The 24,517-nt window shown below is 38.7% G+C and overlaps 1 protein-coding gene across 4 annotated transcripts in view; it reads right to left on the bottom strand.

Annotated features, from left to right (window-relative positions):
• The window catches only part of ZNF423 (zinc finger protein 423), a 1,297,648-nt gene that overhangs the window by 592,360 nt on the left and 680,771 nt on the right, over positions 1-24,517 (bottom strand). The window lies entirely within an intron of this gene.

Below are 24,517 nucleotides of genomic sequence, written 5' to 3' on the forward strand. Positions count from 1 at the left end.
GGATACCACCAGGGTCTATTGCCCAATATGGTAAACTACCTTCCTGCATCTCCCCAATGACACATAATGTATTAACACAAAACTCCATTACCCACTTCCTGTTGATGTGCAGTTACTTTTGTTTTGGACCTAATATACCAACTCTGGTATCTCTCTTTACTGAGAAACATGGTAAATGCTTGCCCTACACAACACCACCAAACTTTACCATTAATTTCAGTCTCTAAAAGTGGACCCCTTCCCCAATATAAAAGCATTTAAGTATACTTACTAGCCATACACAGGTCATAATGAACTATGTTACCACTGGCTACTAGGCTCCAAAAACAGTATTTTTTAATCTCCATTTCCCTAGCATTTCACCCGGTACAGAATGGATAGATATGTTTTAACAGCACTATTATTTTGGTAAAATTTAAACTACTTCCTTTTTACTGAGCTATTCTATACTACTGGACTTTTAAATGCTATGTTGTTATAGTTGTCTTCTGCCTCCATGCTTCCCATCTCACAGCATAAATACATCAGTGGCTTTACTTTGCCCCTGGATGCTACAAATCCTTATTTTTGTTCTATTTGTGCACTGTATGTTTGGTGCCCTACTGCTGTCATATCACCCTAGGCCACATTGTAAAATGACACGTGTCTAGTCTGTCTCGCTGACGATTACATACTAATTAAGTCAATGCATACCAAAGAACACAGGTAAACGCACTTCCACCTTACACTTTAACAGTTATCAGCCTACAGAAGCTTTCAGATACAGTGGAGTGCTGAGTGTCTTACATCCACCCTCAGGACAGACTACAGGAAAAACCTGGAGAAGAGTTTCTGACATGAAAGTCGCAGTCCAAGGTACTTCATGAAACAGAAACATTAACATTGAAGGAAATGGCATAAGTCACAAATTAAAATAGTATCCTGAAGAACTCTGAATGGCAAGTTGTTTGTTACACGAGTATCCTGTTAGAGAGACACTGACTCCTCAATTACTACCTCTCCAGTGTGCTTTTGACAGCTTATAAGTAGGACCAGTGCAAAAAATATTTCCTGTTTATCTGAGCAGCAAAATGCGAACCAATTTGATAGAGTCCCAGTTGTTGACTATATTTTGTAAGAAGTGCATAAGCAGCAAATGATCTGTATGGAGGGAAAAAAAACAAACAATCTACCTCATTTTACTTCTACATGTGCATACTTTCAAGGTATACATTCAGCCTTTGCTATGTCATCTGTTCTAAAATGCCTACACTGGCATTTACAATCAAGTTTCCATACTATTTGCTCTCTCCTAGTTCAAGATAACACTATATTTAAATGCAAAATGTCAACTTCAGTAAATGGACTATTAGAGTAAATATATATTTAGATTAGTCTACAATTGGTATGACTGCTTGTAGCTGTTAAATTAGTTTTACTGGAAAAATGTGAATTAATCAAAAGCAGACCATCTGCTAGTTTTTAACTACAGAGTGCCTCACTCCAAAAACAACATATTACAAGGATTTATTACCATTCATCCCTCCTTGGATTGGCTAACACCAAACTGGGTATCAAGTAAGCAAAGTAGGGGAACAATAGAAAACCTCTTCTGGGGTCAGTAAATATTGTCCAATACTATGTGGTCAATTATTCATGGCAAACAATAATGTGGACTGCAGATAATCATTTTGGGGCTCAGATTACATTTTTGCAGAAGTTATTTATTAATTTATTTGACATTTGTTAACCAGGTTAGTCCGACTGGGCATGTACCCTTTTTCAACGCAGGCCTGGGGGGAGAAGCCCCAAAAATAACATTATTCAGAATAATACAAATTTAAACAAATACAAAAACTAGCTACAGAGCAACAAGTCAAGCAGATCAACCATCAGCAGAGCAGATATAACATAATAAATAGTACAAATTGTACTAGAAAGTGCTTCAAGGACGAAATTGAAAAAGGCAAGATAGTTGAAGTGTAAAAGATTGAATATACAAAGTAATTCTGTGTTAAAGGTATTTGTGAAAATTATAAACCAAGATAGTATAGTACTAAGAAAAGGGGTTACAGTTAAAAAGACAGTAAAGGAAAGCAAAGATGAAGGAGAAGGGGGAAGAGTATATGAGAAAAGATAAAATAAAATAATGTAAGGAGTTAGTCACTCAAGTAACAGAAGAAAGGGAAGAAAAGAAGGAGAAAGTGGGTAAAGAAGGGAATGGAAGAAACAAGTTTGGAATAACTGTAGCAGAGATTGGAGGAGTAAGGTAGAGATAAGAGTAAGTTAGTGTAGTGTACGGTAAGTTAGAGCGATTTGAATGAGTAAGGGGAAAGCTGTTACTAGATAGAAAGAAATGAGAGGAGGGGAGAAAGAAGAAAAATATATATATAAATGTATAAAGGAGCTAGAGGGGGACAGGAAAGGATAGAAGGAGGGGAGGAAATGGTTAGATAGGGTGGTTACATAGACATCTCCAAGAGTTGAGCAGATAACGTCAAAGGGATGATTTAAATTCTTTAGTATTGGAGATAGTCCTAAGGGCCAAGGAAAGTTTATTCCATGAAAGAGCAGGAAGATAACTACATAGCTTATTCCCTAGGGATATGTTAGGTTTATGAATCTGTAAGAGACATTTGTCTGAACTTCTAAGAGGGCGTGGTGAGTTATGGAGGGAGATAAGAGTGGATATACTAGGGCAGAAGTAAGGCTTACTAAGGATGGTGTGAATTATAAGAAGCTGAGAATAAATGAGTTGATTAGGAAATTCTAACCAGTTGAGAGACTGAAGTGCAAGACAAAGAGGAGATTTAGGTGGCATATTTGCTGCAGTTCTGGCTACTTTGTCATGAGTAGTTTCTAGTTTACTTAGAAGAGAAGATTTAAGGTTAGTTAGGACTTGTGAGCAGTATAGAATATTAGAAAGGAGGTAAGCCTGGGCTAGTTGTATTATAGAATTAGGTGTGAGAAATCTTATGTTTCTATAAAGTAAGCCAAGTTTTTGCTGGGTTTTCTTAATACAGTTTTGAACATGAAGGTTATATTTGAGCTGATCGTCAATGATTACAACAAGTAGTTTAGTGTGATGTTCAGTTGAGATACTAGTATTGTTTAGGGAAGAGATGGTGAAAGAGGATTTTAGATGATAGGTCTCTAGGGTGGAGAATTTGGTTAACTGTATGCCAAAAGTTTTTGGGAATTCTAGTTTGAATGCTTAGAGGTTTGTGGTAGAAATTTCTTTTATCCATGTTAATGTGTTTTTTGGCCAGGTTACGTAGTTTCCTGTATTTTTGATAGTGAACTAGAGATTTGCCAGAGTTTCCAAGCAGAATCTCTGTTTGAGATGTGAGACTGGGTTACCTTAGTGAACCAGGGTGAACAATGAGATATGACAAAGTATTTGAAATGGCACTGCTCAATGCTAAGTTAAGTTCACATCAGTCTTAATGCTCCAACAGAACCAAAGAAAGCAATGTGGAGTTTCATAAGCACTTGTACATTTACTTTTTATGAATGAAAGTAGTTCTAATCGTTATAAAGGTTTTGTTGTGAAACTTTAGCTAGATGTATTAGATTGGTTTTAGTCTGATAACTGCTGTATGTAGGTCTGACATTCTTGCTGTAAACTATTAGAAATGAAATTCAGTGACACTGGCATTATGGATAAAACGCACTGCAGCCACAAAATTAATTGCAACTGGGAAGTCAGACTGCAGTTGGGGAGCTAGGCCTTAGGCATAAGAAGGCCTAGACAGACCTAGGCGCCTTACAATGCCAAAGGTAAAGGGAATTTTATTTTTAAATTTATTTATTTTTTTTAATTTTTTTATTTTTTTTGCCTCTTTCCTTCACTCCCTTCACTTCAGGAAGAGACAAAAAAAAAAAAACCATAGCAGAAACTCATAAAGGAGAGGAAGGCCCTCCCTTTTTTTATCAGGTTGCCTTCAGTTAAAAAAAAAAAATTGCCCATCACGCTCCTCATCGTCAGTGAAGAAGGGGTTAAGGTCATCATGCATGCCGTGTGGCTGTTCAGATTGGGGAGGGAGGTGTAGTCTGATATGTTAGCTGCAAGGAAGACTGACACACACACACACACACACACACACACACACACACACACACACACACACACACACACACACAACACCAGACAAGCAATCTTACAAGGGCACACAGTCAAATGGGTATAACAAATGGCTAATTTTTAAATGTTTTGAAATCTAATGTTACTTTAAATATCAAAACAGCTTCAGAATTTTAATAGACAAGAGGACACAGCTGAGAGGCAGACCACGGATGAGTATTACGACTGAAAATTAGGATAAAAGAAGAGCAACCATTCTGTGTTATGATCATAATATGACCACTGTCCAGTTAGTAGAACATGAGAGTTAAGAGCAGAGAGGACAGAGCCAAGAAGTCTAAAGGGTACAAAAAATAAATGATCAGGCAGGTAGCCAGAATCTGGTGAAAATGAAAAAAAAAAATTACTGTTACCTTGAAAACTCCAACTGTATTCAAACATGTATTTATTTTTTTTACCCTACCACAGAAATATCCCTGCATTACTCTTTAAATACTTTGGAGCATTTCTAATTTGCTGTATCCAATAATGGTGTAGTGGGACAGCTTTGTTGATGCAACTTTGTTATTCTTGTGAGGAGCTGATATTTTTGATCAGTAGCCACTTCATCACAGTCCAGTTTTCCATGCCTGGTAATACAGACTCATAGGTAGTTACTAGGCAGGCAGCCCAGGAGACCATTGAGGAGTTTAACCCAATTTGCCAACTGTCCGACAGTACTGACTGGTTAAGTGACCTGTTCACAGTAACACAACCTGCACTACAGGAAGCAGGTTTTTAACCATTCATACCCTTAATTCTCTGCACTCACTGATAGATGTATACGAGTTTGTGTAGTGACCTTGAAGATAAAGTAGTGGATGCAGAACATTTCGCACTGCAAACTGTGCTAGCACAGAACACAGGGCAGAGGCAGGCAAGCCCCAGATATAGTACCAAAGTGTGGTCCTCCAACATGTTCTGCTTGGCATCTTACTGGGGAAGAGTAGTGGGAAGTAGCTTAATCAGTGACATCATCATAGCCTTAGAATTTTTTTTTTACTTTTCTGTAAACACTTCTTACAGACTTAAGAATATTTAATGAGTGTAATTAAAATGTAGTTCATTTCTTTAAAATACATGTGCATAACCAAGCACCTGCTGTATCTCTCCCCACAGTTTATCTGCCTGGCACTTGAACATTTTGCAAAATTTAATATAGTCATTTTTGGCACTATGTTCAACAAAGACTGCCTAGCCTTAACTAAGAACATTTTTGTGAACACACATTCAGAGCTATACGGTCAGACAATTAAACCACAAATAAGATTATGATCAAATGAATTATACATTATGTCTCCAAAATAGTACATTAGATCAGCAAAACTGTTTCTGGGGTCTCATCTCACCATTCAGTTATTCTGAAAGTGAAGCGAATTCACATTTTTTCTCTTAAGTTATTTTTTGCCCCCCCCCCATGCTTACCATCAATACGCATCAATGAGATGCTGCCCATTCATTCCGGCATTCTAGGATTCCTCCAGGAGTTGGAGAGAGTGCTTTCTTGGGGAGGGAGGCATAATTCAGGTAGCCATGAGGATCCTATGTGCACTCACTGGAATTCTGGCAATGACAGTATTTCTAACTGTCACTGGGATGAGTGAACCACATCACCACGGTGGCCCACAATGGCCTGCCCTTTCAAGTATGCATTTCTGTACTCTTGCTCCACCCATCAATGGCTTAGTGAGCACAACATTCACCACCAAGCCAGTCCACTCTTCTGCATTGCCACCTCTTGTCCAGGTGTGTGTGTGTATGTGTGTGCATGTGTGTGTGTGTGTGTGTGTGTGTGTGTGTGTGTGTGTGTGTAGCTGGCTCTACAGCTCCATACTCTCAAGGATAGGCCCACCATCTTCCCTGCCAGCACTGTCAAGCACATGAAGAGCAACTCAAACTTCGGTCACATGGGATTTAGTCAGCTCTTTACCCCTCTATACTATTGGAGCTAGCTACTTTTTCAAATGAATGGGACTGTTTCCATCTCAAACTTACCAAAGAATGGAGCTGTGGACAGCAGCACAGCCTCTACATGGTGCCCTACAGGGGAAGAGTTGTATAAACCAACCACTTTGGGCATCTACTGTGGTGCTCAGTATCCTCATGGCAGGAAAACATGGATCACAGACTGCATGCCTTCGCAGGGGTAGCCACTCTATGGTGTAAAAATATGGCTCTAGGTGGGAAAGTCAGTCATGCTGACTAATGTTGCCAAATGGGCATGGGTACTTACCTGTGATAAGTGGGTTGAGAACCTGGCCTAATCTGACCTACACCAGGAACCCATGCTAATGGTGGGAAGGGTGTATTTGCAGCTATTGACCAGTGTGTGCCTGCCATAAAGCCCAGCAGTCCTGGGTCAATAAGCTACTGGCTCCAGTGACCAGTTACCAAGCTTGGGTTACCTGGAATAGCTCTGTTGAGCAAAAGATGAACATAAAACCAACCTGGGATAGCTCTGTTGAGTGAAAGCGGGACATAAAACCAATTAACCTGCTAAACATGAACTAGGAATTGCTACACTCGATGGAAGTTCACTGACAGGATGCAGCTTACAAGTGGATAACATGATGGTAAGGAGGAGGCTGGACATTCTATGTATCCAGGAGACAAGATGGAAGGCAGTGAGCTTGGCTTTAGATCTAGAATCTACTACTCAGGAGGAGGGCAGGCTAGAATGGTTTGTTAGCCAACCAGTATTTCTTCCTAGCCTAGTATGTCTTTTCTATCTCTCACTATTTCCTGCATGCCTTCTTTCATTTGATGACTTTCTGGACTTCTGCATTCCAACACCAGCTTTCCTTATGTACCTAATTTCCATACCTGGCTTGGCCACATATTTGTTCTGTAGTCCTCACACATGCTGTGTTGAGGTGCTGCTATTCTTCTTCAACTCCACCTATTTCTTCCTCTTCTTGAGGTGCTAGAGCCTTAAGTAATTCCTTGAACTGTTGTGCTCTCTCTAGTCAAGCTCCAGGTCTCAGCCTGGTCTCTGTTGACCTTAGAGCCTTCTGTGACCACTGCTTGCAGCTAACTGTGGCAACCAGTGGTTTATGCTGTGGACTGACTATTTCACTGGGGATGGCTTTGCAATCGCTGATTCTATCCTTGTACCCCATTTCCTTACTAGGAGGAAGTTTACTTGAGTTGCATGTTGGCCACTGTTGTATCTGACCTTGTGACTCTCTCTCTCTCATTCTGAACCGTGTGTTGGCTATTATCAAGCCATTTGCCAGACAGAAGTCTAGAATGGCCTATCATCCTTTATTCCCGTTGCCCCATCCATGTGGACCCAGGCAGTCCTTATATCATTTTCCATCTTTTCAAGTATGTACATTCAGGTCACTCATTATCAATACCAATTCCTGTTGTCCTGCTTTATCTAGTAGGTCCTGCAACTGCTGTCTGAATGCACTCTTTTCCTCACTATCAGAACCCTGATGTGGGGCATAGGCTGAAATTATGAAGACTATCCTGTCATTAGGCTGGAGTCTGATTGCCATGAGTATATCACGAGTCCACAGGACATCAAAGGGAGATGGAAAGAGTACTTCCAGCAGTTTCTGAATAAGGAAAATCCCACTGAAGCTGTAACAACCCAGTCACAGCCTACACCTTCAGGAATGCATGGATCATGCGATCCCAAATAAAACCAAGACCCAATCCTCCAAAGGCAGACGTCCTGTCTGGTGGACCCCAGCCATAAACAAACTATACAATAGAAGGAGGAAGCTACTAAATGATAAAGCAAAATCCCAAAAAGGGAAGGCATCACTGATCAGTATTAGCAAAAAACTACGGGCACACATAAAATTGTCTAAGGCCAGCTTCGAGAGAAAAATTGCACAGGACACTAAGGATAATCACAAGGCTTTCTTTAGTTATGTTAGGAACCTGGGTGGTAATTCCCAGATATGCCCAGAATTAGTCCAAAATGACAAAAATACACGAACCCACAGACATTGCCAACATCCTAGCTGACAGGTTCAGCGCAAACTTCTCCCCCCCCCTCCCCACCAAAAGGGCAAATATCTATCCCAGCAGAGTGCTGCCCCCTGACATCTCAGATGCTCAGGTAAGAGCCGCCCTCTCCAAAGCAAAAACACAGCATCAATGGGACCAGATGGTGTCCCGGGCTGCGTCCTACATGAACTCAAAGAAGAGCTAAACCCAAACATAAAACTACTGTTCAATCTCAGCCTTACTACAGGATATGTGCCCAAAGAGTGGCGTACAGCAACAGTGGTCCCTCTCCATAAAGGTGGTGCCTCAACGGATCCTGGAAACTATCACCCCATAAGCCTGACTAGCTTGGTCTGCAAAGCTAGGGAAAGGATCATCATGGACCTCATAAATAAAGATATTGGGGACCTACAAACACTAGATCCTACCCAGTTTGGCTTTGTTAAGGGCAGATCCTGTCTCTTAAACCTGGTTGATTTCTTTGAAACAGTCACTAAGGCCATTGACGAGGGGAAGGTGGTCCACACAGCCTACCTGGACCTCGCAAAAGCCTTCGATACAATACCCCACTCGGGCATTATAGATAAGCTCACCAGCTTAAATATAAACCCCTATGTCACTAGATGGATTGCAAACTGGCTCAAGGACAGAACCCACATGGTTAGAATTGCTGGAGCCATGTCAGACTCCAAACCAGTTACAAGTGGTGTCCCACAAGGCTCAGTCCTGGGACCTCTCTTGTTCGGTATATATTTCTCGGAGGTACAGGCCAACACGGAAGGACTGTGGCTGATCAAGTTCGCAGATGACTGCAAACTGGGTGCCATAATCGACTCTCCAGCCGACACAAGCATCCTCCAAAAGGGCCTCATAGAAACAGACAACTGGTGCCAGAGCCATGGCCTCAAGCTAAATGCCAAAAAGTGTATAGTCATCCCCTTTGGCAAAAACAAAGTGCCCACAAATTACAACATAAGTGGAAATCCATTAAGTACAGAAGAAGTAATTAGGATCCTGGGGACCCAAGTTGATAGTAATCTCTCATTTGACAACCACGTGGCCAAAGTGGTTAGAAAAACATTTTATATAGCCCACCTAATCATGAAGGGATTCACATCTAGATCAGGGGAGGTCATCGTGCCTCTTTACTCATCCCTCATCAGGCCCATAATTGAGTACAATGCCCCTTTTGGGATGTACCTTACCAGACACCTGCAGCAACTGGAAAGACCCCAAAAGTACCTCACCAAGAGGATCAAAGGGCTCAAACAGATGCCATATGCTGCCCGGTTAAAGAAACTCCAGCTCTACTCAGTGGCATACCGCCTGTTCAGAGGCGATCTGTGCCTGACGATAAAGCCATGTCCAACCCGGAATTAATGGACATGCTGCACCTCAGAAAATCCAAATCCCATCGAGCTACGCGCTCGAGAGACTTGAACCTCAGCACTGAAATAAATAGGACATGCTGGAGGGACAGATTCATAACCCAGAGGCTCCCTTCACTCTGGAATAAAATCCCAGTCCAGGTTAGGCAGAGTCCCTCATTGACTCTCTTCAAGAGGAATCTTGATGAGTGGATGGGAGATCGTAGGTTTACCCCGGGTATCACTTCTGTGTCACTGTTAGATAAAGGCACAGTATACTAACCTCGAAAAAGGGCATAGCAAAATAAATTTAAAATGGGTGGCGAAAGCCAAACACATTCTGGCTAGGCTTATAAATGCCCTAGGGCAGATAGCCTAGTATGAACCTATGAACCTATGAAAATGAGGACACTACCATAGAAGAAGAATCACTAAAGAAAACAAAGTCAGGGAAAAGCAGCATGCTCAGATGAGGTCACAACAGATATGCTACAGATACTGGATGGGAGAGGTGAAAAGCAGATGGAGTCTTGTTTCAGAAGACATAGCGGATATAGAAGACCCTGTTTGTGGAGGAAGCAAGCCCTTGATTATTGTTTTTTTCCTTCCTACCTTTTATGGCTGTAGACCCAAAAGCAGCACAAATGTCCCAAACACTGAAATGGATGAAAACAGACAACATGAGATCATCCAAATTAAAATGCATGTGTCAGATGCAAGCACATTACCAAAGATGGAAAATAATTTGTTTTTATAATATTTATAAAAATAACCACATGGATAGAGTGGCTTCAGTGATTTATGTTTGCTGGATTTACTGATGCAAAACACTGTAACTGCATGGGAAAGATGGAAGTGGGGGGAGTGACTTAACCACAGCTTTCTCCCAGCTATTTAAACAGACAACACAATGATAAGGAGACCTTATCGGTCATATAGGTCAAATATAAGAGAATATTAGAATGCAAAAGATCCGCTTGTAAATATTTAGGACTTGGTGGGCAGAAGAGTACAATTGTCACTAACAAGGTGGACATAAACAAATATGCCTAGCAACAGTGGGAGGAGGAGGAGACAGGAGAAGGAATGGGAAGTAGGACTATCTGTTAAGCTGCCAAAGAAAGAAATACATGACTGCAAAGAAGATTAATAAAACAAAACAAAAGAACAGATTCAAACTGCAGGAGAAATCCAGTCTTTTAATACTTGGGTCCAAGTGCTATTTGCACAAGGCAAAAGTGATGCTACTCAAGTAAGCGAGACTTCAGATGCATCTTAAAGTGTTGCCGATCTCCCATTTTACAGCTGCAGGGTAAAAAGGGAGTAGATAGCACCTATTAGTAAGTATACAGCTAGCATCAGAAGGCAAAGAAAGTTTGAACATAGCTCTGATTCTGTTACAAACCATTGGAACAACAAGAAATACAGTGAAGAACTGGGAAAAACTGCACATTTGGAAACTCTGAGGGCCAAGGGGAAAAGGACATTATAACAGTGGATAGTTATCCAAGTACACTGCAATTTACTAACATGGGTATTAACAGTTCTAATTAAACATACTGCTGACCCTTCTCCAGTCATAAGCAAATTTGTACTCTGCTGCTCATGAACTCTTTACTAGGACACTCACACGAAGAAATAGTTTATTTTAAATCCCAAACAAATGCAGAACACCTGTGATGAGGCATCTTCTCATGTTTTCATTCATGTTCTCATCTCTGAATACCAATCAACTAAAGCCAGAAAAAGGTTTACTCACATGACATTTAAGCACAGTATAAACTATGATGAACAACATTTAGAAGTAGTTTGTGTCAGTAATGAAAGCAAAAAAGTGGACACAGTAAGAGGCCAGTTGTATTGCTGATATATATACTGTTGAAGGCATTCTTGAACTTTAGAAGGAAGATGTTATACAACACAAAGAAAACAAAGGATGATATGAAACGAAAATGTAAAAGGTCAAATGCTTTTTACTGGCATGGACTGCTGCTTTATAGTAAAAATAAAACTCAGGTTCTAATCAGAGTTTACATACCTCATGCCAATTCTGTAAGATTTATTTTGTCATACAAAAGGCATAGATTTCTTCATAAAGCAAGAAATTCAGACTAGTAAAATGAGGGTAAAATGCACCTGATATTCAAATGCCTTGTAATAAATACACCAGCCTTGGCTTACACCTGTAAGTCTGTGAACATCAAAACAGGAATCCTTTTTAGGTATGTATGCGGTAATGCTATTTTATTTAATTTCAAAAGTTAGGTTCTGAATAAATAACATATAGCCTGCTGTACAGATTTTCAAGCCCAGAATCTCCATTTGTGTTTTAATTTTTTTTTAATTTGCTGGGTGCTTGCTGTGGGGGTGGGTAATCCAACTAAACGGGAACATAAAGAGACAGCATCCATTAAGTCTTTTGACTAAAGTGAAAGCCGGCCAATTAGATGAGACTTTATGGCCTAGCTCTCGGGGGTGGCAGTTAGTTATAGAAAACTTAAGATCAGAGGACCTGAAGGACAATGCCAGTTTATCCTATGACAAAAGCATGTTCCAAGTAGTGTGATCAAAACCACAGCAAACAGCAGAGCGCAATAGAAAACTCCCTCCTAATGTGCAGTCAAGCTTATCACTTTGAACTGCACTGTTCTCTTGGCTTTTTTATTTCTAATTACCCAAACATTTTTGTGCTAGCCTCTACAAGAAAGCTTTACAAAGGAAAACATGTAATTCTGGAACAAGCCAAATAATCAAACAATGTCTGTGTTCACCCCTACTTACTGGTCCTTACCCAACAAGTGGGTCCAGACACTGGGGGAGGGAGGTAGTAAACACCTATGGGAACAGTATCCTGATGGGCACGTACAATTATTTGCAGAGCACAGAAGTATACTAAGGGGGATGTTATTTCTCCTGGGCCCATTTGTGGACACAGTGTACCACCTGGGTTAAGCCATTATAACCAACAAAGAGCAGAGGAAATGATGAAAAATACAGCAGCAAGAATCATTAAAGCCCATCAAAAGCATATTAGAGAGAACATCTGACAATACACATGGAGTCGTAATGAACATTTCCATGAACTGGCACTTTCACAGATGTTGAATGAATGTTGATGAATTTACTGAAACAAAACTCCCATCCACCTGGCAAACAATGTCCATCTCTGCAGAATAGTATGCTTTAAAGGCTGTCTTTAAAGTTGCTTCAGTTTTTTTGAGTCAAAAGTTACAGTTTGTTTTAACAAGGTACAGTGGCCTTGCCGAGTGTATGCAACTCCTAAAGCCCAGTTGTTAATATTTTTAAAGTTTTAGTTTGCAATTTCCCAAGCATGCAGGTTTATAAAGGTAAATCTGTTGAAGAGCTAAATGGAATGAACAGCAAACTATATTAACTGTGCTGAATATTAAAAAAATATGGATCACTTTCTCATAGTCAACTGATTTGTTCACTGAAAAAATAAATGCTGTCTGTGGTACATATTTAAACAGCAGCAGTGTGCAAATAACTTGCTGAATAAAATATGCATTCTCGCTGCAGTGGAATAAATCCATTTATATTACTCTGGTGGTATCATTGCAAAGTGAAAGTAAATATATTTATACCACACCAGTATTGTTATCAAACTAAGGTTGAAAACTACAGTTCTAGACAGACACACAGTAAGCAAGATGTTCAATCTCATGCATCAAGGTCTTGGAATCATTACATGCAACTCCAGTTTGCTCACTACACATATTGTATAGTAAGTAGAAGTCACACTGCAGTTACTTGGCTATGTTATACATACCTATATGTATCCCCTACTTATAAAAATGCAATATAAATTCACAAAAATTAGTAATTCATTTATGTGCAGCATCAGAAGAAGGTGGACATAAGACAATTATGCTGTTAACATAATGTGATACACAATGCGGAACAGGATGGAAAAGGTCAGCAACTGGATGTTGTGATATGAACACATTTTTAAAAATGTTATTTATCGCATTTGTTTACCGGGATAATCCAAATGGGCAAACAAGCTGCCTTTTTTCAGACAAGAACCTGTGAGAAAAGCTCCACAATAAAAAGAGTAAACAGTAAAATAATAAATAATACATTTTAGACAGTAAGAATAAATACATTTTAGGTCAATATAAGTTAGCCACACTTTGTTAAAAATGCTTTACACCTGGTATGGAAATAGTGCAGAGCAGAATAAAAGTGCCATACAGTGTTAAATCTGAGGACGAGAATATGAAAACAGATCATTTATGATTGACATATAATGCAATTTATTACACGGCTTTATGTTTATGGCAGAAAAAAATTGTAAATTGTGAAATTGACAATAAGAGTAGGAGGTTCTCTGAAGTGCAAAGAGAAGTAGAGCGGATTGTGGTTATACCAGGTGGAGAATGAGAGTCATTTAGTGAGTAGACGGCCTATGTAAAAGGGTAGAGAGGCCCAGGAAAAGAGGCCGAAAGAGATGTAGCATTTAGATTATCCCCTGTGATGTGCAAGAGCATTGCCAAGTAATTTTTAAGTGCTCCTTTAAATGTAGTTTGAAAGACTTCTTGTCTTCTAATATTCTAAGAGAGACAGCAGTACGGAATTCAAGGTTTTAGCGATATAGGAGGAGGAGCATGGGGAGTATTCAGTGGTATTGTTTGATTTAGTTACAATTAGCAATGCTTATCAAATGATTTATAAAAATCAGTGCATACCAAGATTATATATTCCCCATTCCGAAGGAGGTATGGGCCTTCTTGAAATTAAATACATGTACAGATCTGCAATTGTGGGATTGTAAGAAACTTCTCTGTGTGGAAGATTTTCAGTCCATATATTTCTAGTTAATTACTGTATATTAATCAGATCAGACAACAGTAGTAGAAGTAGCAAACGTAGGATTTTCAACTGGAAACAGACTGCCTGCCTTGCTTGGATTACTTTCGAATACTTAGTAATGTTGTACAATTATATATTTTCTTTTATTATTTTTTGTTTTGTTTTGACTTAAGACAAGTTTAAGTTCGCTACTTCTACTACTATTGTCTGATCTGATTAATATACAGTGATTAACTAGAAATACATGGACTGAAAATCTTCCACACAGAGAAGTTTCTTACACTGTTTTGTTTTTGGACCCACTACACTTTAGTGGGTTGTTTTGAGACTTCAGGGATACCATGAAGATTACTTGTTTTTTGCAATTGTGGGATTGCACGCATATCTGCTGACCTCACAAGACCCAAATTTAGTGAAAGTTTTGAAATATGAGGAGAATACATCTAAGAAAAGAGAAAACACAGCAAACAGTCCTGGATAAGGAGCCCTCTCAGATTCAATATCAAAAGTCAAAAACAGATAGGGCACTCTTTTATTCCTCCGCTTGCAGTGTAAAAGCGGCTTTGCTTCTCTTCAACGCTCATCAGACTTTCAAAACAGTTACATTTCAAAATTGAGCATTTTGATAGGGGCATGTGAACGCGATATCTTTGAACTGTACAGTCTCTTGCATAGATCTGAGTTTATATAACTGTCCTTTGATGAATTTACATCTATTAAAGGGCTACAGGACAATGATAATATTGTGATTAAACCCATTGAGCCAGTATCTGGTGATTATTTTGAATGAGACCAATACCGAGATATGGGGGTGAACTTATGGCTTATGGATATCTATGAGTTAACATTGGACAACAGTTTATGAGATAGACAACACACAGATTATATACACAAGAGTTACAACAGTTTTTTGTGGTGTAGTATACCATTATTACTAACACACACAATAACTGATGATGAGTTATTGGATATCTATGATGTGGTATATATAGGAGGATCTGATTATGTATTAATGGTTATACCTATATCTGAAAGTACTCTATAAGGACTATTCATATCTGCATGGTTATTAAACTATACATGACAAAGATTACCTAATAAATAAATCATGTATAATTCAACTTATGCACCAACCACCTGTGGGGCAAGGCATGCAAATACCACCCCAACTACATCAACAAACTACATGTGGCACACTCAACATTAACATAGTTTACATCCAACATGCATTTACTACTATAACAACATCATATGTATGTGTTTATGTGAATATTATATTTTGGATGGGTTAACTGGAATGGGTTAACTGAATGACATGAATATATAAATGGATGTTTTGATTTTGGAGTTTTGAAGATATCAAAGAGAAATGGAGATTGAATTCTCAGAAGTCAACAGGAAAAAGAGAATTGGAAATAGAAAGCAGATCTTGTTGGAAAAATGGTATGACAACATAGTAGAGAGAGCCGACCATGCATCCACAACATATTTATGGTAATATATAGAGCCTTTAATTGTTACAGGGGATGCTAATGAGGTTTTTAATTTTAGCTTAATAATATGAAAAGATTTATTCTATAACATAATGAGAAATAAGAAAAAAGAGGCAAAGGCAGATGATATTAATATAGAGCCCGAGGCTGACCATATTTATATATATACCATATTTATATATAACATAACAGCTTTAACAGAGGACATCATACATACTATTATAAGAAATAATTCCATATTAAAATTGAATAATAAGATAAATATAATTATAAACGATATTATAAAAAGAACTGAGAGTTGATATGATGAAATAGTAGGTAAGAAATAAATAATAATATATAGGGTTTTCAGAGATTTATTAGAATATTTGGAGGTAGGAGTATGACAAATAACAGGGAGGAGGAACTAGGAACACAGGAAGGGTACATTTCCCTACAGGGTGTTGTCAATAGTGCAATGTATATATATAATGCAGGAATACACCACACCCAGATAATGGAAATTTATTTTCTTTGCTGATTGTATGCTGATTGTAAGTCAAGAGATTTAGTCTATCTGGTTGTTTTGGGTGTTTTGTGCATTTTAGAAAAGTTAAAGATCAACAGAAGTCTCAGGAACGTGAGGGGGAACATATATATGCAATCAACAAGGGACTATGACACATACAAAGCTAAGGGACATGACATTTTTAACACATTCTTTTGAAAGTTAATGAAAGTACTAAAGTTAATGAAGAAAAAAAAAATCAAACGGAAGAATAAAAAAAAAAACGGAAGAATGTGAGAATAGATGGATCATCAGGTTATATAGAGGGCGAGGGGCTTAATAAGATTAAAAGGTTTACCTAACTTTTCTAGCAGCATTTTATTTTTTATTTTTTTTGATTTTGATTATGCTTGATATTGATATTTATATTATATATATATATATATATATATATGTATGTTTATATTTGTGTTTTTGTTTTTATGTTTATGTTTATTATGATATTTATATTGATATAGAGATATATTTTTATTTTATTTTTTTTTTATTTTGAACATGTGATGTGATGATGATGATTGGGTGCTTTGTTGATTTGGTTCCATATATAAATGTTTTTTTGAAATGTTTTGTTTTTTGTCTGTTGAATGAAGTGATGTCTGATGAAAACGCGCGCTTTACTTTGCACTGCTGCAGGAATAAAAGAGTTTTTATTAGCCGTGGTGAGCCCTATCTGTTTTTTGACTACTGAGAATACATCTAAGATGACTTTCCTGCTTAGTCTAGCAGAAACATATCGGTATCAAGTGGGAATGGAAATCAAACCAGTAGATAAAGATCAGGCAACAACTGAATGTGCCAAAAAAACAAAAGAAAGAATATAAGGTGAAGGATCAGTTGAGAAGGCCAGAAATGAGGAAATTGCATAAATATAGTTGTAAGTATTGAAAAGTCCTGGAAGAACCTCATGTTGATCAAGATCGAATGCAGGAACGGTTAAGGAGAGGCAAATTCAAACCAAAAGATAAAAGGTTAATATTGGCGGCCCAAGATAGTGGGCTACTCACACATTGGTGAAACAGACACACACCTTGTTGCTGGTTGTGACATACTAATGGCAAAAGGACTTTATATTGAAAGACAAAATAATGTGGCAAGACTGTTGCACTGCGGATTGTGCAAAAATTATGGTATTGACGTAGCTGAAAAACACTGGAAACATGAGCCAGAAAGCATCACAGAAAATGATGAAGTCTATATCACATGGGATCACCTATTACCAACAGTTCAAAAGATAGATGCGAGAAAACCAGATACAGTGGTCCATGAAAAGAAGACAAAAGTAGCATTGATTGTTGAAATTGCTACACCCAGTGACTACAATGTCTTACGTACAGAGAAACACAAAGTCATAAAATACCAGGATTTGCAGGCGGAAACCAGGGCAATGTGAAAGAAAGATACTCAGGCAGTTCAAGTAGTAGTAGGAGCAATAGGTCATATAAAAAGAATTTATAATCATACTTGGATATGTTATCAATACATGTAACACCATACGAATTGCAGGAGTCATTACTGGGCACATTGCAGGTGTGCGAAGAGCACTTTTGACTGACATCAAGAATTGAAACTATACTAATTTCATGAACTTTAATCGTACTTTGACTTAGAGTTGTGGCCCATTCCCGTCATGGTTTTAGAAACCCAAAAGACTTGGAGATATTAAAAAAAGAAGAGTGTAGTCATCTTTTGGAACTGCAGAGTTGCAGAATGTTGCTTAGACTTGGCCATTTGTGGTTTTGTGCCCACAGAAAAATGTCTAATTCTAATTTCGGCAGTCTCATTATACTTTAATGAATTTGTCATGGAAACCTAGGTTAGTTGATAAAATAAATTACCATTTTTCAGGTACGACCAGGTAGATTATGTCAATAACACATATCACATGAAAAATATGTATGACAAACACATGGCAAAGAGTACAAACCAGTATTAATCGGGAAAATTTGAGAGATTAAAAAAACTATCATGAGAAATAATGCAACAATGCACAAGCAAACTGTTAAGCAGGCAGCACACACACCCACATCAGTATAAGAACTGGAACAGAAGAACTGAATTTTCTCATAGCTGTAAATATGTTAAGTGAAGCTACTCTCCGCTGTTCAATGATTTGTGTCAACTAAAAAAAAATGAATGATGTTACAACAAACTCCATAAGGAAATAAAAACAAGATTTTAAAAGATCCAAAAATGCATATAATTGCTGAGTATGGACAAAAAATATATGTATAATAAGCAGCGATGATTAGAACTGAGTAAAAGGAATCTATGTGCTTAATAAGTTGAATGGTCAGCAATGTAAAAGTCACAGAGATACAGAGAGAGAGAGAGAATGTTAATTAAAGAGAAAGAAATGACAAGGGGAAGACTAGCAGAAGCCAAAGAATGGCAGAGAAAAAAACTGAATGAAAGATGATGGTCCAAAGCATGAGAAAAGAAGATAAGATCACCAGAGCATGGAGTGCACATCTGATTTTCTGAGAATTAACTTCCAGGTACAAAGGACATATGGGATACAACACCCTAAATCAGAAGGGAAAAAATTTTAGTCAGACTGGTCTTACTATCCAGCCAGAAGTGTAACCTTACTTGCTGAATTTGGTGTGTAGAATAAAAGAAAATCTGCAAGATTGTGCAGATCTGAAGAACCATCTACATGATAAAAGTATTAGGAAAGGTGGACAGGATCACTGGGATGACTTAATGCCATAATGTGATGGATAATAGCCAATCAAAGTTGGTGTAGAAAGAGCAGCGGTGGGTAAACTTTCAGGCAAGTTGTTGGAGATCCATGTTTTTCTTTGTTTAGAAACTGGATAATCTGTCTCCATAATTTAGTAACCAAGAAAAACACCACATTCTGTTTCTTCACTTATTACCAAATTTTTCACTCTCACCTACATCATAGTGGCCATCCCACAACTAACCAATAAATCCAATTACATATATACCTCTAAACATCTGTACATGGGATACAAGCAGGATTATATGTTGGGGGCTTGGAAAGGTTATAAGGCACCAGAATGGGTTTGCTGAGTCTGACCAGACAACTATATGTCCCTCATTAATTCAACTCAGTAGTTATTTTCTACTCATAACTGACATGCTTCGATACCTCCAAAACAGAAGAAAGGAAATTTTATCTCCTGCAGAATGTTTTAACCTCAGACTCGTTGAACAGCAAAATCATTCAAGCCTGATTCTGCAGTCAAGCAAGCTTGCCTCACCACAGACGATTCTTCATTCATTTCAGCTACACACTCCTCTGATTCTGACTGAATATTATCACAAATCATGCATTTAGCATAACTGCCAATTATTTATAGAAGTCCAAAGTCTAACATTACCATGCAGTTACATGCTTCAGTGTTATGTAACTGTGCTCTGCACAGAACACTACAGTCCTGTTAATTCATTACTATAATTAAAAATAAATTATTAAATGCATCTACCAAGTAAGTCATGCAGCGGCAGTTTTATGTCAAGCTTCTAGTCTTATCATTGTGCAAAACACACACACACACACACACACACACACACACACACACACACACACACACACACACACACACACTTTATTATGGCACAAGTAAAGAAAAATAAGTGCAGACCTTAATCCTGAGAACTGCATTTGCATGAAATAGCAGCTCTCATTACATGGGCTTCAATAGCAGCAGTCACTGAATAACTACTAATTCTCCACAGGACAGTGGTATCCAGTAGCTGTGCAAAGTATGATTTTTCTGCCCCTGCCAATAATATTTTATCGTTGCTTTCTCCATCTGACAAAACTAAGGTTATGCAAGAATCGGATATTAATCCCTGAAAAAGTACAGATAATAAGGTACTTTGGACTAAAAACAATATGCATTTTTTCCTGTATGACATACCAGAGGCCTGCAGTACAAAACAAACCTGTAACCAATTTGAGGACATTTAGGATCAGTTCTGCTGGTCATTTACTTGAAACAGAAGGAATGAATGCCCACCATCCCTCCCTCCTAACTCTTTCACCCCCATCTGATGCATTAAAATATTGTTGACAGCAGTCTGACACAGTGGCAAAAGGAAGTAAGGTATTTTTAGAAATTTATCCTTTGCCTTATGCTAAAATCTCAGAAAAGACTGACTTACACAACAGCAGGCCTCAAATCTTTTTAAAGAGGTAGGGGTTTTAGGACCCGCCTCAACCATTTTAGTCAGTTTACTATTTTTGTACAGCACTGCAAAACCCTTTACTGTTCTGCACTTTCAGTGCAGCACTTCACCTCATCTGTATACCATGTCTTCCATACCTGCTCTTCCTTCAAAGAAGAATTTCAGAACTGAACACTGTTTACATATGTCAGTCTTAGCAAGCCATGCCTAAAGTTCAATGGGATCCATCCTGTCTAGCTTGGCACAATGACAGCACACACAGAGCTGCTGCTGTGAGGAAAGAGTTTCTCAGAGAAGTTGGAGAGTCTCAGGTTCTCTGTGCAATGCATTCCTTGGGCTGCTAAGTGAATCATCTTTGTATGAGACACTACTAACTAACTCTTACAAACACGATTAATGATGCAACAACTATCCAGGTAGTAGTGGTGTGTGTGTGTGTGTGTGTGTGTGTGTGTGTGTGTGTGTGTGTGTGTGTGTGTGTGTGTGTGTGTGTGTGTGTGTGTGTGTTTGTATATGCATGCTACCACTAATCACTGTATGATACAAATTACAAAATAAAATTAAAAAAAAAAGTTACATGATTTCATCTCCTCTAAAAGATGATTGGCATCAACCTCCTTAATCCTATTTTGTACATGGGGTCAGGGTATTACATTAACACTGACAATCACCTACAACCAATGTTCACACCACTAGATGGCTAGTCCTGGTGTAGATAGTTTCAAGCTTTCAGTTCTTACTTTCAAAAAGTGAAAGTACCTAAAACCTTTTCATAAATTAACAAGCCAGATCAACAGCAGAGAATGTTAATGTACTTCTAAAGGAATGAGGGAATTTGGTACTTGGTCTCATGCATTAGCTTGCCACACAGCCACAGCGATGTGCAATAAAATCCTCTAAGATACAAATTGTAGGAGTTTTTTTTGCATAACAAAAAAAAAAGCTGTGGGACTGGTCTCCAATAAAAGGAAAGAAGTGCCATGAATGTTATAAGATGCTATAAAGTTGGATAAATTACTTAAAAATGTCTCTCATCTTGAGTGGATTAATGGCTTTGGAAATTAACGTGCTGGATTTCAATGAAAAGAAAGCAATAAAGTATGACTTGGAATCAAGATTGTCTCATCAAAGAGTATGAAAGTGACCAGTGGTGGCACTAATGGCTCATTGCTGGGATCTGTCCTTTTTAGCATTTACTTCTCAGATTGCCAAGCAAAAGGCCAACCAAGATGACTACAAATTGACGGTTAAGTCACCCTCTGATGTCCAAACTATCCACAATAGACTCCTTAGTAAATTTTTTGTGTACTAAATATGCGCTTACATGAAATGCTAAAAGGTATAGTACCATCACTTTTGGTAGACAGCCCCTCCCTTCATCATGTTGTACAGGCAAAACAGAACAAAAATGTAGTCGGGGAACTTGAAGCTTGGGTTCATACTGCCCTCTCTTTTGATCATCGTGTTACAATGGCTGTCAGGAATTTACCAAAAGAATATAATCAAAGCTTGGAGAAGTAATCACTCCTGTATACTTTGCATTGATCAGATCAATTATAGAGTACAATGCCCCCTTCGGGATGAATCTCGCTAAATATAACAAACAATTAGAAGCACCCCCAAAGGTACCTAACCAAAAAGATCACAGGCCTAAGGTCCCTGAGCTACCAAGAAAGGCTGGAAGCTTTATCCCTCTATTCAATGTCCTATAGGCTTTTGAGGGGAGATCTCTGTCTTAGTTACTGTCCCATTAGACACCCAGTTGTCCTGGAACACCAATATCTCCAAGTCCAATATCTCCACCACAAGTACTAGTACCAGGGACCTAAATCTTCACCAACAGATAAATAAAACCTTGTGGAGCAGTATGTTTATAACTCATTACCTCCCAAACCTCTGGAATAAACTTCTCCTGTGTGCCTGTTAGAATCCTGCATAGACAGTAATTGCAGTCAGGGATAGTCTCATTCATTGATATCCTGTTACTGCCTATTTAAGTGATACATTTTGGAATATTTTCTGATTAAAATTTGAGCTTTGGCCGGCTAAGATCTAGCTGTATTCAACTGGACGTATAAGAGAATTTAAGTACCTTTTATCTGCACTTTTTTCAAATAATACAGCATTTTAATTGATTTATTTGTGTTGCATTGAATATTAACTGAACTGGAAGTTTTGACAGTTTTTTCAGTTAGTGCTTGCTAGATTTTATTGCCTGTTAGAATCCTGCATAGACAGTAATTGCAGTTGGGGTAGTCTCATTCATTGATATCCTGTTACTGCCTATTTAAGTGGTACATTTTGGAATATTTTCTGCTTAAAATTTGAGCTTTGGCCGGCTAAGATCTAGCTGTATTCAACTGGACATATAAGAGAATTTAAGTACCTTTTATCTGCACTTTTTTCAAATAACACAGCATTTTAATTGATTTATTTATGTTGCATTGAATATTAACTGAACTGCAAGTTTTGACTCTGTTTTTTCAGTTAGTTCCCCACCCACCATCCCTGGTTTTGTTTTGGTGTTAATCTTGGTGGCTTTGAAATTGCCCGCCCCTCTTGTAAATTTGTGTTTGGATACTCCTTCTGGGCCCATCTCATTTGTTCACTCAACTGAGTGCAGTGAGATCATATTCTAATTTCAGGCACTCCTACTGTGCACAAAGAGAGCATCTGGGAAAGAAAAAAAAAATTTAAGCTTGTTTCCTGCCTTTCCTGTAAGTGGTCTAGACTGTTTGTAGGCTTCTGAGCCCCCAAGCCTTTCTGTGTTGGAGGGAAGCTTTCTAGCTTAATTTTGTTTCTTGGAACTAGAAAATTTTCTAGTTTCAGCACTCAAATCTGTTTCTTTGAACTCAGCACTTGTTCAGAACTCATTGTAAGCACTAAATAAGCTGCAAATTACTACAGCACTCAACTCTCCTCACTTGTCTAGAGGAAAGCAGTTTTTAGTACTTAATAAATAAGCACCTATCCAGGCATGTCTAAGGGTCAGCTCCCGGTGATTTCTCCTGCCAACCTGATGAAGCTGGGCATCTTGGGGCAATGCAGCAATTGCCTCATGTACACAGACAACCCTCTCCTCCTACCATCCAACACTACAACCTTTGAGAGATGCACTTATATAGCCAAACTGGAAGCAAAGCTCTCTTCACCCAAGACTGGACTAGACAGTCAAGAGGAGAAGCTAAACACTTGCACCACACCACACATCACATAGTCCCTCAAAACCTACACCACCAAAACACACACACAGAAACACAAAATACACACTTACATTCGCAGAGGCTCTCAATAAAAACCTGCCCAAGCATCAGGGACCTCCAAAGCAGAAATGCAAGCAAACTCCACCCCCCCAACACAACCCAAATGACACATAGCCCACAAACTCAGTGTGTCACTCAACCACAGCCCATAAGGCATAACAACGTACCCAACACTCTAGTCATAGGTGACTCTATAGTCAGGCACACTGATGTTCCACTCACCAGGCTAAACAAGGAGAAAGTTACTGTCAGCTGCCTGTCAGGTGCCAGGATCCGCCACATAATGCACGCACTCAGGTCACTCCACAACAAGTACAAATATGACACTGTCATTGTCCATGTTGGTGTGAATGACCTGAGACATACCTCCCTGGACTACATGAAAAGAGACATGGAGGAGCTCTCTGATCTTGTAGCCCAGGCAGGTATGATCCTAGCCCTGAGTAGCATCCTGCCATCACACAGAATGATACTACAGCACAAGGACAAAATGATTGACTTCAACAATTGGCTAAGCTTCTGGTGTCATTCTAAGGGGATCCAGTATTTGTCTGCCTGGACGACATGATCGACAGACCACGATGCTTTGTCAGAGATGGCCTGCACCTGTCGCACTTGGGATTCCGGATACTGGCAAAGGCTCTTGCCACCACAATAGTGCCTTTTTTGGGCAAGGTTCAAATGACAAATTCACCACCATAACAGGTACAAACAAGTAAAATCTGAGGGTAATGCTACTCAATAAGCAAGTAAAATCTGGGGGTAATGCTACTCAATGCTAGAAGTCTAAA

The sequence above is a fragment of the Protopterus annectens genome, chromosome 8.part1 (assembly GCF_019279795.1).
Source record: "Protopterus annectens isolate FY-2018-M chromosome 8.part1, PAN1.0, whole genome shotgun sequence".
NCBI classification, from domain to species: domain Eukaryota; kingdom Metazoa; phylum Chordata; order Ceratodontiformes; family Protopteridae; genus Protopterus; species Protopterus annectens.